The sequence below is a fragment of the Mustela putorius genome, unplaced genomic scaffold (genome assembly GCF_011764305.1).
Source record: "Mustela putorius furo isolate JIRA1106 unplaced genomic scaffold, ASM1176430v1.1 tig00000242_pilon_pilon_pilon, whole genome shotgun sequence".
In the NCBI taxonomy this organism is placed as follows: Eukaryota; Metazoa; Chordata; class Mammalia; order Carnivora; family Mustelidae; genus Mustela; species Mustela putorius.
The window spans coordinates 6,124,491-6,143,026 of record NW_025421325.1 but is presented as its reverse complement, the minus strand read 5'-3'; the positions used below and the strand labels follow the sequence as shown (position 1 = coordinate 6,143,026).

The 18,536-nt window shown below is 36.8% G+C and overlaps 1 protein-coding gene across 5 annotated transcripts in view; it reads left to right on the top strand.

The window, feature by feature from the left end:
- Positions 1-18,536, top strand: part of ARFIP1 (ADP ribosylation factor interacting protein 1) — a 101,189-nt gene that overhangs the window by 1,245 nt on the left and 81,408 nt on the right. The window lies entirely within an intron of this gene.

Sequence of the window (18,536 nt, the reverse complement as noted above, 5' to 3'; positions counted from 1 at the left end):
TTAATCCTGGTTTATGCCTTTGGGGCCCAGAGTCTAGGAGTCCATAACGTTCAGGGGTCTCCTCATCCCCATCCCTGAAATAATACACAGAATTTTGAGTGCATGGGCAGGGGGAGTTGGGGGAGAATGTCCATTAACAAAAATCAGATCCTCAAAGGAGATACAAATCCTCCAGATAGATTAAAAATCATACCTAGGGTCTTGTTCAAGTTAATGACAACTTTTTTTTGTGGAGCTTTTATTTTTACAAACTAAATAGCTTGTATTGGGAGAGTAGAATGCAGAGATTCTAACTTTATGCTGAAATCTCTTAACTGCTTCAAAATGTCCGTGTTTCTAAATTTTTTCTAGACCTAGAGAAGGAAGCAAGACTGCCCACTTATTTAGTTCCTGATTTGTGGTTTTGAGGTTTCTTTTTAGGGATAACTATTTGTGGCTGTGGCCGATGCTGTGGAGATCCAATGGATTTATAAATTAATGTGTTTATATTATTATTTAATACATATTAGATACCACCAACCTGCTAGGTACAGTTCAGAATAAAAAATTTAAATTTCGGTTGTCCTTTGCTTTCATTTTCTTGTTTTCCCTTGAGACTTTGGCTTTGCTAGGAATTGCAAAAAAGATGTTTCAGTAGTGTAGTTCTTAAATTTTTGGTATGTTGCTGCTTGTCCTCTCCTTTCCTTCTCTGTATTAAGTGTTTTAATGGTTGTTCTTTCATGTGAGTAAGTTAGTATCCCTCCAAACTTAACTTACTAATTTGGTTGGGAAGTGTTTACCAGTTGAGGGTTGAAGTTCTAAATGTTTGATACTTGTTTCATAGAATGTTAGAACTTGAAGAGACCTATGCAGGTTATCATAGTTTGTGAAGAGTCATTCTTCTGCTCTTCTGAAGAGATTCTTCTGCTCACAGAATTATTTTCCTGTAATCTAGCGTCAGTTGGGGGAGCAGAAAACATAACTTTATAAGGAGTAGATTATGCTGAATTTGTTTCTTCCTAAGCTTATAACAAAGTTAGCAGGTAGGTTATATCTGACACTATACCAACAAATAACATTTGTTTGCTTACTGTGTACCAGGCATTATGCTAAATGTTTTACGGGACTCTCTCATCTAATCCTCACAGCAACTTTGTAAGATGGCTAAAATCTCCATTTTATAGATGAAGAAACTAAAACTAAGTGATTAACTGAAGCCAAAGTAATCTGCTCAAGAGCACACTGGTGGATCCAGGATTGAATGTAGGTTGTTTGCTTCAGACTGAGCTCTTAAAGTACTACTCTAGATTGCTTCTACTGTATTTTCTTTATGTCATTTTTGGCATGACTTGGGGGTATCTCACCTTACTTCCTATCAACTGTTAAGAAAAGAAGATCTTTTCCCTTATTAATCTTCAGGAGATGAACACCTTTTTGAATGTCATACCTAAAAGTTATGACAGAAAGAAATGAACTGGGCAAAAGTCTATGGAATGTTTATTTGATAGGATTTTCCCATGGGGATGGATATAAATCTGTGGGTATGTTGAGTGTGTGGTGTATTATGCCATGAGGAGTGGAAAGTGAGAAAAATATTTTAAGTAATAAACTTGGCTTTGTAAGAGTCTGGAGGTATAAATACATCCAAGAATGATAAATTTGGATTGGAGTAGGGAATAAACTCAGGATGAAGGAAGAAATAAATTCAGCAGGGAATTTTTTTTTTAAGATTCATTTGTTTATTTTTAGAGAGAGAGAGGACCAGAGGGAGAGAAAATCCCAAGCAGACTCCAGGATGAACGTGGAGTCCAACTTGAACCTCCATCTCACAATCCTGAGATTAGGACCCGAGCAGAAACTAAGAGTCAGATGCTTATCTGACTGAGCTACCTGGGCGCCCCTCAACAGGAAATTTAAGCTAAAATATGGCTATGGATGAAAGAACTAACTATGTATATACAGAGTAGAAAGCGCTATTCCACATAATATGAAAGGTGATGACTTAGGGACCATGACAGTCTGAAAGTCAGATATGCAACAGCATTAGTTCTAGGGTATATGAAAAAGACTATAAAACAAAAGAATCTGAAAATAATCTTGTTATCTTTGGTCTACTAGCTTTAGTCAGCCATGGAAACCACTGAATAGCTATTGCGGATTCTCAGCTATTGTCTACAGAAGTATATATATATATTTCTCTTTCCGTTATTCCTTTTCTCTTTCTTATGTTTTTTATTCTTCTCTTCTTCATGATTTTTAAACCTGTGTCTTAGGGTGTTGCTGGAAATAGCTCAAATCTTTTGTGTGAAAATATGGCAAAGATCTTTGCCATATTCCCATCTAAGTTTTTATTTTTTATTTTTTGTATATCTGTGATAGCTTGGACTAATATCTCCTTGATATTCAGACTTGATCTTTGATCTTTTAGGGAACTGTGATGCAGTTTTTGAAGCAGGATCATGAAAACAGTGGAGTTGGTGATGAGGCCTAAATATCCAGAGGAGTCAGTTGACCCACTCATTTCTGCTAGCATGAGATAGTATTTTTTTTTTTTAAGATTTTATTTATTTATTTGACAGACAGAGATGACAAGTAGGCAGAGAGAGGGCGCCTGGGTGGCTCAGTGGGTTAAGCAGCTGCCTTCGGCTCAGGTCATGATCTCAGGGTCCTGGGATCGAGTCCCGCATCGGGCTCTCTGCTCGGCAGGGAGCCTGTTTCCTCCTCCTCTCTCTCTCTGCCTGCCTCTCTACCTACTTGTGATCTCTCTCCGTCAAATAAATAAATAAAATCTTTAAAAAAAAAAAAAAAGTAGGCAGAGAGAGAGAGGAGGAAGCAGGCTCCCTGCTGAGCAGAGAGCCTGATGTGGGGCTCAATCCCAGGACCCTGAGTTCATGACCTGAGCCGAAGGCAGAGGCTTTAATCCACTGAGCCACCCAGGCGCCCCGAGATAGTATTTTAGAACAAGGTTTCCAGACTTTTCTACATCATGGTGGAAATGATTTACTTATAGGGCAGATTATAGCCTGGCTCTCCTGGCTCCCTGAAGGCTGAGGGAGGGGTCAGTATTTCAGCACATCTATAATTCATTCTTGGCACACCAGTTGGAAAGCTTTGCTTTGGAGAAGAGGAATATGTTACTCTTTGTTTAATACCTTTTGTTTATTTAGCATCTAATAATTTACAAAGCACTTTCATACTTTCATCTTACACCAGTTTTTTTTATACTCCATTTTATTCTTAGTTCTACTGCAGTCATATCAAGTAGGTAATATTACCATGTTAGAAATGAAGAAAACTGAGCTTTTCTTAAAAAGCACTTTAAAAGATAAAGTGCTTTTTATGAGGTCACACATATAATAAGGGGTGGGTCAGGAATTCAAATCCCAGGTGGAAAGAGTCCTTGAGAGTTAAATCAGTGGCCTGTAACCTCCAGGATGGCCAGGACCCTACCTGTTTTGTTTAAGTGCTACCTTCAGGGCCATTAGGGCAGTGCTAGGTACATAGAAGTCCATAATAGCTGTCATTTGCTAAGTGCTACTTTGGCTAGACATTATGGTTTATAGATGCTCTATGTTAGGTATTCTTATTTTTATTAACAAAAGAAGAAACAGGTATGGAAACCAGAGGTAATTAGTCCAAGGTCATCCAAGCTGTAAAGGAAAACCACAGACTCATAACCAAAGTTGCTAGCTCCAGAGTTTGTACTCTTTTCACTATAGTGATTGATTTCATGACATTTTAGGGTAGAGATTGGGTTCCATTTAAAGTGTGTGACATTGGTGGCAAAAGGTGATGGTGGTAAAGGGAGCTAGGCAAGTGGACTATTAAGTGTTTATTTTTGGCAGTTTTGAGGTTGAGTTCTAGAGATGGTGGCCGTCTTTTTAAAAAGATTTCCAAGGTATTTTGAGTTGGGGGTGGTATAGAAAAGTAATGTGCTACATACAACTCAGCGACTTGGGCCATTGGTGCTCTGGGTGCTTCTACTAAAAGGGTTAAAAATATGGATTCTCTTTGTATATGACTAAATATCAATTATAGGTTATTTCTTAAAGGTAGGTTTCCAGATTATTTTTATTTGTACTTTCTGTATTTACTAATTTTTCTGTGTGGCATATTAGTGACTTTTAAAAACATTTTAATTATACAAGTAACATATATTCTTCAAATTCAGATAATATCATAAGCAGATGGAATGAAAGTTTCTAGGGTTCTAATCCCTCTGTCATCCACACCCACTGTCATTAATTTGCAGGGTAATTGCTGGGGATTAGATGAAATAGATGAGGAATTTCTAAACTAGCTCAAATACTGTAGCACTAGCTACATGTGGCTATTTAAATTGGTTAAAATAAAATAGGAGTAGAAATTCAGTTCCTCGATGCCACCAGTCACATTTCAGGTCTCAGAGCCACATGTGGCTAAGTTGCTACTTTACTGTGTAGCGCAGGTATAAAACATTCCTGACCACGTAGGCCAGCTCTGCTAAAACTTTAAAATACTGTATGATTATTGACGTAATTGCTCTACTGTTGAACCAGGGTTTTAAAAATCTCTGTATTCCCCATGGTGCCTAGCAGTTTTTGTTTTAGTTGATGAAATGCTATGCCGTATTCTCTTTCAGCTTTTTGTTTTAATAAATCCAGATGGTCAAAGTCTAATGTTTTTCTTGGATATTTGGGGATTCTAGTTAGCTGCTTTTCTAGGATAAAGATGACAGCTTTTCTAAGGGTGTATTTTCTATCTCCTCTGAGCTCTAGACCTGTATATTTTGCTTTCTGGTTAGCGCCCTCTTTCAAGTATAATAAAGGTATCTCAAATACAACAGGTCTAAAACTAAATTGATTACCCTTCACTGCCACCCCCCCAAAACAAAACCAAAACAAAACCCCAGATATTCATCCTCTTTTTCTGTTCCTTATTTCAGTGAGCAACTCCATTATCTTTCCTGTTGTAAAATCCAGAAAACTAGGAGTGGTTCTTAATAACTCCCTTTCCTGTATACATCCAGTCTATCAACAAGTTTTATTAATCTTACTTTCTGAAATCTCTTGAATCTGTTTACTTCTTCCCATTTCCACTACCACCACTTTAGTTTGTTACCATTGTCTTGCCTGAAATTTCTACAGTACCCTCCATTCTTTTCTACCCACTTCTGTTTTGGCCCCTCTCAAATCCATTAACCATCCTGGAGGCATAGTGGTTTATTTTGAAACACACATCTGCTTGTCACTCTTATCTCCACCTCCCCAGTCTTTCTATGGCTTCCCATTGCTTCGAGGATTAAAGTAAAACCCTTTAACCATGGTTAACTCATCTTCACCCTCCAGCCTCATCTTTTACCATCTTCTGCTTAACTCTCCACTTCAACTATGCTGGCCTCTTTTTAGTCCTTTGTACTTGTCTTGCCCTTTGCCATTACAGAGCCTTTGGCAAATGCTTTTATCCCTGTCTGGATCACTTTTTTACATTTCACTTCTCTTGTTAGCTCCTAGCGGTCCTTCACACTTCAATAGAAGTTTTGTTTCCTTAGGGAATACTCTAACCTCCCAGAACACATATTTACCACAGTTAAAATTTACATATTATGTGTGATCGGATGATTGCCTTTCTCTTCCATTGCCTCCAAACTCCTTGAAGATAGGGACCAAATCGTACTTTCTTTTTTGGCTCATTCTTAAATCTAGCTCAGTACCTGATATGAATATTGAAAACTAATTATTATAAAATATAGCATAGTATTCTTAGATTATATTATAATAAACTCTTATTTTAAAAGTTTTAGATTTATAGATTTATTGCAGATAGTGTAGAGATTCCTTTTACCCCATGCCCAGTTTCTCCTATTATTAACATACTGCATTAGTATGGTACATTTGTCACAATTCATGAACCAGTATTCATATGCACTAACCTGTGTTCAGATTGCATCAGTTTTCTCCTAACGTCCTTCTTCTACACCAGGATACCACATTACATTTAGTTGTCATATGCCCTCTTGATTTTGGTTTTGGTTTTGTTTTGTTTTGTTAAATAAAGATTTTTATTTATTTATTTGACAGAGATCACAAGTAGGCAGAGAGGCAGGCAGAGAGAGGAGGAAGCAGGCTCCCTGCCGAGCAGAGAGACCAATGCGGAGCTCAATCCCAGGACCCTGGGATCATGACCTGAGCTGAAGGCAGAGGCTTTAACCCACTAAGCCACCCAGGCACCCCTGCCCTGGGTGGCTCGGGGTTTTGACTGGTTCTTAGACTCCTTGATTTTGATTACAAGTTGATAGTTTTGAGAATTACTGGTCAGGTAATTTGTAGACTAACCCTTAATTGAGATTTGTCTGATGCTATTCTTAGGATTAGACTGGCTACTGTGTTTTGGCAAGGAAGACCCATAGAGGTAAAGTGACATCGCCATCGTATCAAGAATAAATACTATCAATGTGCCCTACCACTGTTGTTAACCTTGGTCACCTGGCTTGAGATAGGGTTTATTAGGTTCATCCTCTGTAAGGTTACTGGTTCCCGCCACTTTGCATATTGTACTTTTTAGAAGAAAGTCACTGTTAGATGGAGTACAAGCTTAAGAAGTAGGAAGTTATGTTCCATCTGCTTAATAGTGGAGTATATATGTGAATTTTTTGGAATTCTTCTGCAAGGGAAATTCATCTCCTTGTCCTCATTTATTAATTTATTCAATCATTTATTTATTTTATGCTTTGACTTATAATCCAGTACAAGCTCCGATTGCTTCAGCTTTGGCTGTTGAGAGCTCTTTCAGTGGATTTTTATATTCCTTTGACATATCCCCATCATTGTGAGAATTTTGTTTGGTTTGTTGGTGATAGGTTTTTTTGTTTGTTTTTTTTTAGCAGATCTGTACTTTCTGGCACTACTAGATGTTCCAGGCTCATCTTGTATATTTCCTGCCCAAGTCCTAGAAATCAGCCATTTCTCCAAGGAGTGCTGGTTCCCTTTATTGAAGAATGGTATTAGAAATCCATACCTGGCAGCTGTGTGTGCTCATTCTTGCTCTGGTTGCTTCTAAAAAATATACACCACATAGAATCTAATAGATTCTTCCAAGATGAAAGAAAGAGAGTCACTTTTCTTTAATATTTAGCGTGGTAATCAGTTTCTGGAATAGCAGCAATACAGTAGTCTAAAGAAACCAAGCAAGTTTAGATTAATTAAGCGATTTTGCTGCTTCTTGCTTTTAGTTTTCCGTATTTACTTCCTTACCATTGTCTTTGACTCACCAGTCAGAACTCCTTGATCCCATATATTATAATTATTTATACTGTTTCTCCAACTTTTTTTTACTAAAGTACCCCTAGAAAGATGTGTCCCTTTTCAGATTTTTTTTTTTCTCTATGTTTCTTTGGAGACTCCTATTTTATTACAAAAATTCAAGAAATTTCTTAGAAGTCTTATATGTATTGTTTTATTCAAGTGAATTTTGCTTTACATCCCATAATATAGTATTTTTTTAAAAAAAAGAATGTAAATTCTCATTCTAGTATGATGTGCTCTGTTTATCCTGTTTATGTCTGCTCTATTTATATCTGTCTTTCTGTGCCTTGATCACACCATTTCAGACTCTGCGTGGCATGTCAGTACCTTAATTTGAAAAACTCCTGGTTTCTGTTCAACAACTCTTTTCCCATACATAGTTAGTGTTAGACTTCCAGTCTTTCACTCATTGGCATTATGAAGACTATAAATGCAGTTTTCTTTTCTGGTATCCATGGCATCTTTTGTTTCCTCTTCCAGTGTCCCGGCAGATCTGGTACCTCCTGTCTTCTCTTTCTTGGGTCCTAGGAAAAATCCAAATCCATTTAAGTATTGTAGGGCATAGAATTCCCCCTCATTAAATTCTGTTTAAAGTTCTTATATAATTTCCCTCTGCATACATCTAGTTCATTCAGTTTATGGAGATTAAAACGTGATTTTAATAGCAGAATTAAAAACAGTCCCAAACAGTTGGATGAATTATAAACTTCAGGGGATATTATTTATACACTTTTTATAAATGCTAATTAATAGTTCACTTTATAGGTCATTTGTTCTTATACTTTATTAATTAATGAATACCTCTGGCTGATTTATAGAAGTAGAGCCCCAAAGATGACCTGAGGCATTTTTGGCCTGCAGTACAAACTGGCCCATGAAGCCTGAGCATAAATGGTTGTTTGAAATTTATTTTTTTATAATTTTTTTAAAAATTAAAAAAATTCTTTTTAAGATGTTTATTTATTTATTTGACAGAGATCACAAGTAGGCAGAGAGGCAGGCAGAGAGAGAGAGGGGGAAGCAGGCTCCCTGTTGAGCAGAGAGCCCAATGTGGGCTCAATCCCAGGACCCTGAGATCATGACCTGAGCCGAAGGCAGAGGCTTAACCCACTGAGCCACCCAGGCGCCCCAATGGTAGTTTTGTAACAGCAGTTTATCATTCTATTTTGAAAACAGTTTTTTTCAATTGTATTTATTCATTTGATAGAGCATGCATGCACACAAGCCGGGGTAGGGGCAGAGGGGGAGGGAGAAGTAGGCTTCCCACCGAACAGGGAGCCTGACGTGGGTTCTGTACCAGAACTGTGGGATTGTGACCTGAGCTGAAGGCAGATGCTTAACTGATCCAGCCAACCAGGTGCCTCTATTCTGAAAACAGTTTTTAAAGATAACTGAATTTATGTAAAGATCAAAAAACACGTAAGTTAAACAGTACAGGTTACAAGTTTTTAACTTTTTAAATCTTTTTGTTCCCATGTGTATTAGTTATCAAAGTTGTGAAAGACTTCTAAAAAATAAATATGAAGGTTACAGCATTTAAAGAATATAAATAAAACATAGATTTAGTACTTACCTCTGTAATTCTCAGAAATTTGATTTGTTTCTCTATATGCCTAGGATTATTCAGCCTTTTCTTGAGCTGAATAACAATTATATATTTTCCTAACAGGTGCTGCTGAGGAATACAGGGGAGCACATGATAACTCCTATTTTGCTTTTTTCACTTCATATATGTGCTGGAAATCATTCCATATCATAGAGAACTTCTTCATTTTTTTTTTTTTTTACAGTTGCATAGTACTCCATTCTTTGGATCTGCCATAGTTTATTCAGTCATTTTCCTATGTACAGACATTTAGGCTGTTTCTAATATTTTATATTTATGAAGAATACTGCCATGTCTATATATTTTTGTATTGTTGGAGGTATATTCCCAAGATAGAGTCCTAGAATTGAGATTGTTGGGTCCAGCAGTAAATCCATATGTGATATTCTTAGGCATCACCAAAATTCCCTCCAGAATGGTTGTACCAATATGTATTCTCATCAGCAAAGTATGAAAGTGACTTTTTCCCTTATTTCCTCACTAACAGAATGTTTATTGTTATTTAAAAATTTTTTTTGCCAATCTAATAGGTGAGAAATGGTATCTTGGTGCTGTTTTAACTTGTACTTCTCTGATTGTGAGTGAATTTGAACACTTTAATATTTTGGAGGGCCATTTTAATACCATTTTTTTGTGTGTGAATTTTCTGTGATAAAGTTTAATTTATAAATTAGGCATATTAAGAGGTTAATAACAGGGTTTCCATAGGTGGCTCAGTTGGTTAAGTGTCGCCTTCGGCTCAGGTCATGATCCCAGAGTCCTGGGATCAAGTCCCACACTGGGCTCCCTGCTCAGTGGGGAGTCTGCTTCTCCCTCTGCCTGCAGCTCCCCCTGCTTGTGCACGTGTGCTCTCTCTCTCTCTCTCTCTGACAGATAAATAATTTTTTTTTAAGATTTTATTTATTTATTTGATGCAGAGAGAGATCACAAGTAGGTAGAGAGGCAGGCAGAGAGGCAGGCAGAGAGAGGGAGGGAAGCAAGCTCCCCGCTAAGCAGAGAGCCCAATGCGGGCCTCGATCCAAGGACCCTAGGATCATGACCTGAGCCGAAGGCAGAGGCTTTAACCTACTGAGCCACCCAGGCGCCCCCAGATAAATAATCTTTAAAAAAGATTAAACCAACAGTAATAAAGTAGAACAATTATAACAATATACTGTAATAAAAGTCATGTGAATGTGGTCTCTTTCTTTCTCCAAATATCTTATTATACTGTACTGTACTCAACCTTCTTCCTGTGGTGATGTGAGATAATAAAATGCCCATGTGATGAGATGAAGTTGATGTCAGTGACATAGATGTTGTGATGTAGTGTTAGGTTGCTATTGATCTGATGGTATGTCAGAAGGAGGATCATTTGCTTACAACCACAGCTGAAACAATAATATCCCTAAAATATACAGTAGTCCCCCTTTAGCTAAGGTTTCACTTTCTCTGGTTTGTTGCCCAAGGACTTGATGAGAAATGATGTTGAGAAAGTCTCTCTTGATTCCTTTCTCCTTGAATGTTGCATTTTGAATGGATGTTGAATTTTGTCAGAAGATCTCAAAATCCGTGAAGAAAACTATATTTTCCCTTAGATTTATGAATATAGTATATATTAATACACAAATCAGGAAATTGAACTAGTCTTATATTCCTGGGAAAATCCTACCTGTTCATACTGTATTTTTCTAATGTGGTATTGGGTTCAGTTTACAAATCAAAATTGTAAAATTTTTCCCTCCATAGTATCTCAGAAGTAAACATTTGTTTCTTTGTATTATAGTACCTGACATGGTGCATTGTAATTTTTTATCTGTCCCCTTAATTCAGAGTACTGGTAAAATGTGAATTCGATTTTACTCTTCTTTCCCCTTAGCGCCTAGCAGAGTTCTTCATTTATAGTTGGCTTTCTGTAAATGTTGTTGAATAAGTTAGAAGCTGAAGTAGTCTATTAAACTTTTTTTTATTAAACTTTATTTTAATGAAATCTGGGTATAGTGTTTCACTTAGAGAATGAACAGTCATAATCAATTCAAAGGAGCACTGGCGAGGCAAGTAGAAGAAGCCTGAGTTCTGGCCAAAAACTTTGGGTTTATGTAGGCCATTAATAACTAATGTTTTGGCTTCAGATATCTTTGGATGTGAGTTTTTTCATCTGTCAAATTAAGCTGATCCTCCGATCTTTTAAATTTTGTTTCATATCTAAAATAATTGTATGAATTTATTTCTTAATCATTGAGGTCTGTATTTCTATATTCTGCATACTTTTTTTGCATTGCTTACCTGTTATAATCAATAGATACTCAGCGTGATTATAGATCATCTTCTGGAGCACATTATGACGGCAGATAAATTAGTCATGTTACAGAATATTTGTTAAGAATATTGGTGAGATTATACAACTTTTTAAACTAAATTATTTAATGTGTGCTTAACACATTTTACTTTTAGGTATGTCTGACTGCAGCAATGATACTACAACTCTTGGGGCATCTAAACCAGGCACAGAAGTAGTCAAGTCTAATTCTGAGGTGATTGGATAGTATTCCTATGTTTTTTGAAATCAGCCCATCTCAGTCAAAGTTTTAGACTATCCAAATTGACTCAGTTGATCTAAACATATGACTTTGTGAATAAACTCTTTTACACACATAGACATAGGGAGTGGGAAGAGAGATTTCTGCAGTAACGGAAAGTAAGTTACCATTTACTTTGGGCATCTGAAATTCTAGAATACACTTGTCACATAAAGATGAATGTAGAAGTTGGGGTCAAAGTATAGCTTTTAGGGGCACCTGGGTGACTCAGTCATTAAGCGTCTGCTTTCAGCCCAGGTCATGATCCTAGAACCTGGGATCAAGCCCCGCATGGGGCTCCCTCCTCAGCAGGAAGCCTGCTTCTCCCTCTCCCACTCTCCCTACTTGTGTTCCCTCTCTTGCTGTGTCTCTCTCTGTCAAATAAGTAAAATCTTTAAAAAAAAAAAAAAATACAACTTTTAAGTATGAAATGAGGTTTCTGTTGAAATAATGTAGTAATAGGTTCATTTTTGAACTTGTCTACTCCCATATACTGTCTTTAGTTAGGTATATATCACAATCCTAGTATAGAATTCTTTAAAACAACAACAACATCCTGAGTTCTGGACTTTACTTCTGACTCACTGAATCTGAAGCTACAGTGATAGGCATCAGGCCATGTGGTTTTTGGCTTTTTTTTTTCTTTTCAGAAGTTCTACAATTGATTCTGACCACTTTGATGTTTCAATGAACCACTAGTTCATTAAAGAGGAAAAATATGAAAAAAGTAAATTTTGTATTAAATTCAAGTTATCAGATGTTTTTGATTACTTTAAAAGTGTGTAACACTTCTCATGTTATAATGCTTAACGATTTACAGAGTAGCACTTTCATGTTGTCCTGTTTTGAACCTTAGAACAACTTGGTATCATTCAGTTAGGCACTAGAACAACTGTTATTTTCCCCACTTACTTGTTGAACATACTTTCAGAGATAGTGACTGACTTAGGGGAATTGGCATGGCTGAAGCACCACGTGGGGTCTTCTGACTCCAGAGGCAGTGTTTCTGAACCAGGTTGCCATCAGTATACATGCACAGTGCCAGGTGCAGTATTTTCTCAAGTAAGCCAAGACACTGTGAGACTATGTGAAAGCTTTAATGTGGGATTTAGAGCTAGGTAATTCTAGTCCTAAAGACAAAGATGAGTTCTGGTTGGCAAAATAAGTATTACCTGTGGAGGATTCGGGATTCTTTGTGATTTAAAATACTTTGGTTATTTACTGTTTGTCAAAACAATGTTTTAATTATATTTAGTTCAGAGAAACTAGGGAAGTGTATATATTGTATTTATCTTAACTGATGGACTTGATTCTTTATGATCAGATCTCTGAATCTGTGCTGTTGAGAGATGATCAGAGGAAATTTGATGCTGTGAATTACAGGAAGGATTGGCAGCCCAGCCAATGATATGATTCATAATAAATGAAAGTATTGTGTTTTTGTGGTTTACCAGTTTGAGTTTCGGCTGTGAGAATGTCACTCACATAGATGCTAAACTAGTTACTTTAATAGAGAGTTAAACCTGAATGGTGATGATCTGAAGAAAACCACTGCCAAGTAATTGTGAAAATTTGTATGTATATTAACATTAAAATCCATGTTACATATTCCCTGCATTTTTCACCATGTCCAATGTGCAGTGTTCACAGGTGATTTAAAAAAAAAAATCAGGTGTGTGACTATAGTCTGAATTTATGTCCAAATTTTAAAAAGTATTATGTGAGTTTACAGTTAAACAAAGAAGGAGTTAAGGATATATTTTACTTTAAAATTCCTTGTTTATGCTGTACATGGATGGCACAGTTGGTTAGGTGTCCGACTCAGGTTCATCTCAGATTTTGATCTCAGGCTTCTGAGATCGAGCCCTGCATCAAGCTTCATGCTCAGCCTGGAGTCCACTTAGGACTCTCTTCTCTCTCTCCCTCTGCCCCTGCCCCCTGGACACTTGCTTTCTCTCAAATAAATAAATAAATCTTCAAAATTCCCTATTTATGGGGGCCCTGGGTGGCTCAGTCGTTAAGCGTGTGCCTTTGGCTCAGGTCATGGTCCCTGGGTCCTGGGATCAAGTCTCGCATCTGGCTCCCTGCCCTGCAGGAAGACTGCTTCTCCCTCTCACACTCCCCCTGCTTGGGTTCCTTCTCTTGCTTTCTCTCTGTCAAATCAATAAATGAAATCTTAAGGAAAAAAATAAAATCCCCCTTTTATACTGGGCATTATATAAGACTGATGAATTGTTGATCTTTACCTCTGAAATACATAATACATTATATGTTAATTAGTTGGATTTACATTAAAAAAATAAATAATATTCCCCGTTTATTAGTATTCTACTAACCTGAATCTGCTCTTTTTCAAAATCCAGATGAAAAGTTTTTCGGGGGGTCAGATTTCCTTAAAAGAATTTTTCTTTGAATATGTCTTTATATGTATTATGGCCATTAACATCTTAAATGTTTTATGCATCAGACTTTTCAATAATTCAGACTAATCTTCAAGCTTGGTGCATCATTGGGGTCAGTTTGATGAATGAATTCTCACTCTACTATTATAAAGGATATATGGATGTTGGTTTCTTAGGAATAGAATATTGAGGACATGGGTGATAGTTTTGATTACTTTAAAAGCAAAACAAAACAACAAGGGGTTTTGGGTGGCTCAGTGAGTTAAGTGGCTGACTCTTGGTTTTGGCTCAGGTCATGATCTCGCTATCCTGGGGTTGAGCCCTGCATCCAGCTGTGTGCTTGGTTTGGAGCCTGCTTCAGATTCTTTCTTCTTCCCCCTCTCCTTCTTCCCACTTGTGCGTGCTCTCCCTCACACAAATAAATAAATAAAATCCTTAAAAACCACAGCAAAAATTCTAGCTTTTTGAAGTGAGCCCAAAACATTGTCAACCCTGAACAAGAAGAGACTTAAAGTTCATTTAGGTTCTGTAAGGTGAATTCCCTTGCTCACAATCATTCAGCTTGTTAATTGTAGAACCTAGGATAATTTTCTAGCTCTCAAAGAAATGATCTATCTGTTAAAATATCCGTCTCATTAGTGACCATAAAAATGCTTTCTTCTTTTATGTGTGTGTTTTTAATGACATCAGTGTTTTTTCTTTTTAAATTAAAACAAAAGAAAGAAAAAAAGCACGAGCTTGGCTTGCTTTGTACTCTAGTCCAGTCTTGATTACAACAGATGAAGGTGGCTTGTGTTCTTTGTGTTTTTAATATTTAAACTTCCTACCTTGAAACATGTTTAAACTGCTGATTCTGTATCTGTAGAAGAAATAATGGTTTAATAGGCACCATTCACAGAGTCTGTTAGATGCCAGACACTGTACTGAGTTTTACATATGTATTATCTCATTTAATACTATAATACCCCTGTTTGCATTTGAGGTGTTCTCCCTCATTTTACAGATTAAGCAACAAAGACCTGAAAAGGCTAACATAGCTAATGAGGAACAGAGCTGTGATTTAAACCCAAATAAAAGTGGAAAATATGAGTAAATTTAAGAAACTAAATAGGGAAAATATCAGTTAAAGGTAAAAGCAAGGATATTGGGAAAAAAGCAAATAAGGTATACTTTTAAAAAGAAAAAAGGAAAGAAAGAAATGTGTGTTAGGTATTAGCATGTTCTAGGGTTTTTCCTGAATTCTTCTTTTCTTCAGTATAGTAACACTAATACATACACCAATTTCGATTATCCAAAAAATATATACAAATATTTGCATTTTTCTTTTGGGATGCTACAAAGGGAATACAGATCCTGCATTCAAGATACATGTTGATTAATAGAGGAAATTTTAAAATAAATAAAATGTAGAGTAATTGTCTTTAGAGTGATACAAATAAAGAATTGTGGCAGTTCAGAGGAATATCAGCCAGGGACGTCACTGCAGGGGTGGCATTTTAAACTGAGTCTTAGAGTATGAGTAGAATTTTAGCCTCTGAGTGATGAAGGTCACTGCTTGAACAAAGGCATAGAGAAAGGAAATTCAGAGGCATATAAGGGAAAGTGGGAATAATTAAGTTTGATTTAATAGGGTATCTGAAGAAGCATAGTTGATAGAAAGAAGATAGTCCAAGTCATGGAAGGATTTTGAATGTCAAGAGGAGTTTGCTTTTATGTTGTAAACATACTGAGAAGGGAAACAGATGTTAGACATATATACATAAATAGGGGTGCCTGGGTGGCTTAGTTTGTTAAGCGTCTGCCTTCAGCTCGGGTCATGATCCCAGGGTCCTGGGATCCAGCTCCAGAGGGGCTTCCTGCTCAATGGGAAGCCTCCTTCTCTCTCTCCTTTTGCCCCTCCCACCAGCTCGTGTGTGCGTGCATACACACACGCACACACACACACTTTCTCTCTGTCTCAAAAATAATCTTTAAAAACATTTATACACAAATAATTTTATAATTAATGTAGTCTTTACTGCTATAAAACAGGTAAAGGGGATAAAGAATGATGAAAATTGCTGATTTCTATTGGTTGGTCAGAGAAGGCCCTTCTTAGTTGATGTTTTAGCAAAAACCCGAGTGAGATGAGAGAGAGAGTCACATGAAAATCTGGGAGTATGAACTTCCCAGAAAGAGGACACAAGAGCAAAAATAAGATTGGTGTGTTTGAGGGGCAGTGGTGAGGGCTCTGTGGCTGGAACTGAGTGTCAGTGGGAAAGAGTGGAAGGAAATGTGGTTCCCGTGGTAGCTGGCAGCTGAGATTGGCTTCATACAGAAACAGGGTGAGAAAGTTGGGGGAAGATTTGAAATGCAGTGGTCAGGTAGCATCTAGTTGAAAATACAAGACAAATTAGGTGTTGATACTAATATAGTAAAACATTTTTAAGGGAAATTTGCAGTATGTGAAATAAAGGTTAAGTAGGAAATTAATTCCCATATACTTATCATCCAGATTCAATAATTACCTGAATTTTACCTCATTTGCTTTAGCCATTCCTTTATCATAGGTTTGAGAATGATCTTTTCTTTTTTTTTAAGAATTTATTTATGTATTTGGGGGCACTTGGGTGGCTCACTTGTTAAGCGTCTACCTTAAGCTCAGGTCATGACCCCAGTGGGATCGAGTCCCTCATCAGGTTCCCTGCTGGGCAGGAAGCCTACTTCTCCCTTTTCCCACTCTTCTCCCTATCTCTCTGTGTCAAATAGATAAATAAAATCTTTAAAGAAAAAAAAAAAGATTTTATTTATTTATTTGAGAGAAAGCACAAATGGGGAGCAGCAGAGGGAGAGGGAGAAACACCTCCGAGCAGGGAGCCTAACCCGGAGCTCCATCCCAGGACCCTGAGATCATGACCTGAGCTGAAGGCAGAGGCTTAACCCGCTGAGCCACCCAGGCGCCCCTAATTATGACATTTTTATGTAATAGGGCATTTTCAGTTTTCCAAGCAATTTCTATTTGATTCTAATAGAAATTCAGTTTCTATTTGATTCTAATATATAGGTAAGGTTAATAATCTCATTTTATAAGGAGGAAATTGAAACTTAGGAAAATAAAGTGACTTTTATAAACTTATGAAAAGGGATAAGGCTGTTCCTTAAATCCGTGTTTCCTGGTATGTTGATTAGTTCTCTATAGACTTCACACAGGAGGCTTATTTATTCACCTAATACTTTTGAACCATGCTGAATTAACACTTTATAATAAATACATTAACTACTTTTTAAAGAAGGTCATATTTTTACTAATGCAGAAGGAAATTTCAAAGGCTATTTGAATTATGAGTTTAATGTAATTGCTTTCTCTTTTTGTAGGCAAGCAAAAATGTAAATAATTTCATCTGACACAGAAGGCATTTGTGCTTTTTGGTATTGGAACAAAGTATGTTCTCTGTTGACATGCATAATTAGTCCACTAAACACTGCAACCTTCATTGTTTGAAGCCATAACTCGAACAGTTAGAGTTAAATATTTGTGGCTACTTTCTCTTCTCTTTTCACACTGTTTACTTTCTTCATTTCTCTTTTGTCTCAGATTGACTGGAATTAACAGTTTAGTCCTTTAAATTAGCAGAAAATATAGCTACGTGTTAGAACAGTGTACCTGCTGAATATATGCACCAGTGAACGGAGCACAGGAAATATTTCACAGTATTTTTTAATGATTTTTCAGTACCCATTTGTAAATAGTAGATTTAAGAAAGAATTGGAAAAACTTCAAGCTTAATATTATATCACTTTATTTTTGCTTGCTCAGTGGTAAATTGGAGTAGAGAACAATGTTAAATGTGTGTTTTGGGAGATATAGTACCTTGTGTAGTTGCAGAAGTCCAGAGCTTTGACAGGTTCTTTTACATCTTTTTAAGAAAGTTTCTACCTTGTTTCTAAGCATTGTAGAAAATAGGTTTTACCATTAATAATGTAATAAATTGATAACAGGAAGAAATACATTTCCAGTATGCCTTCTCTTTCATTTTTAAGATAGGTTTTTAATCTGGGTAAATTTTTGTTAATGTGGTATCTTATTTTCCATATGATGTTCACCTGTAAATGCTGACTGTCATATGTAAAGCCTTTATAAATGTTAATGTCAAGATATATTTTGAATAAGAATTTGAAAAACACCAGTTGTGCCAGAAAAAAATTACAGGAGCTTTTTTTCTTTTAGCCTAGGTCTTTGGTAACTGCAGAAAAGGCTATAGACCAGGAATTGTATAGATAGGGAGAAGTCTTGCTGTGCATCCTGAAGGTGAAGATGAAGTTGGTAGGTATTTGGTTCCCTACCTGGCCAAATTGGAGAGAGCTGGAGGAGAGAATGGTATGAGAAGCAGCAGGAGGAATAGGTAGGGGAATAGGGGAGTAGGGGAGTAATCCTCCCCCCTGCCAATGCAGTTGGTCCATGCTTTGGAATGGGTTATCATTATTTTTATTACATTAGAAGTAAGAATTAAGACTCATGGGACCCACTAGTGTAAGAAGCAATTTATAGCATCAGGCTCTTTACAGAGTCTTCCAGCCTTGACACTAGGACATTTAGCTAGATGATTTTTTATTGTGGGGGATTATCCTTTGCATTGCAGGATGTCTGTTAACATCCCTGTCCTGTCCCTTCAGGGTGCCAGTAACACACCATCTCCACCATTAGAATGTGGGGTATGTCTCCAGACAT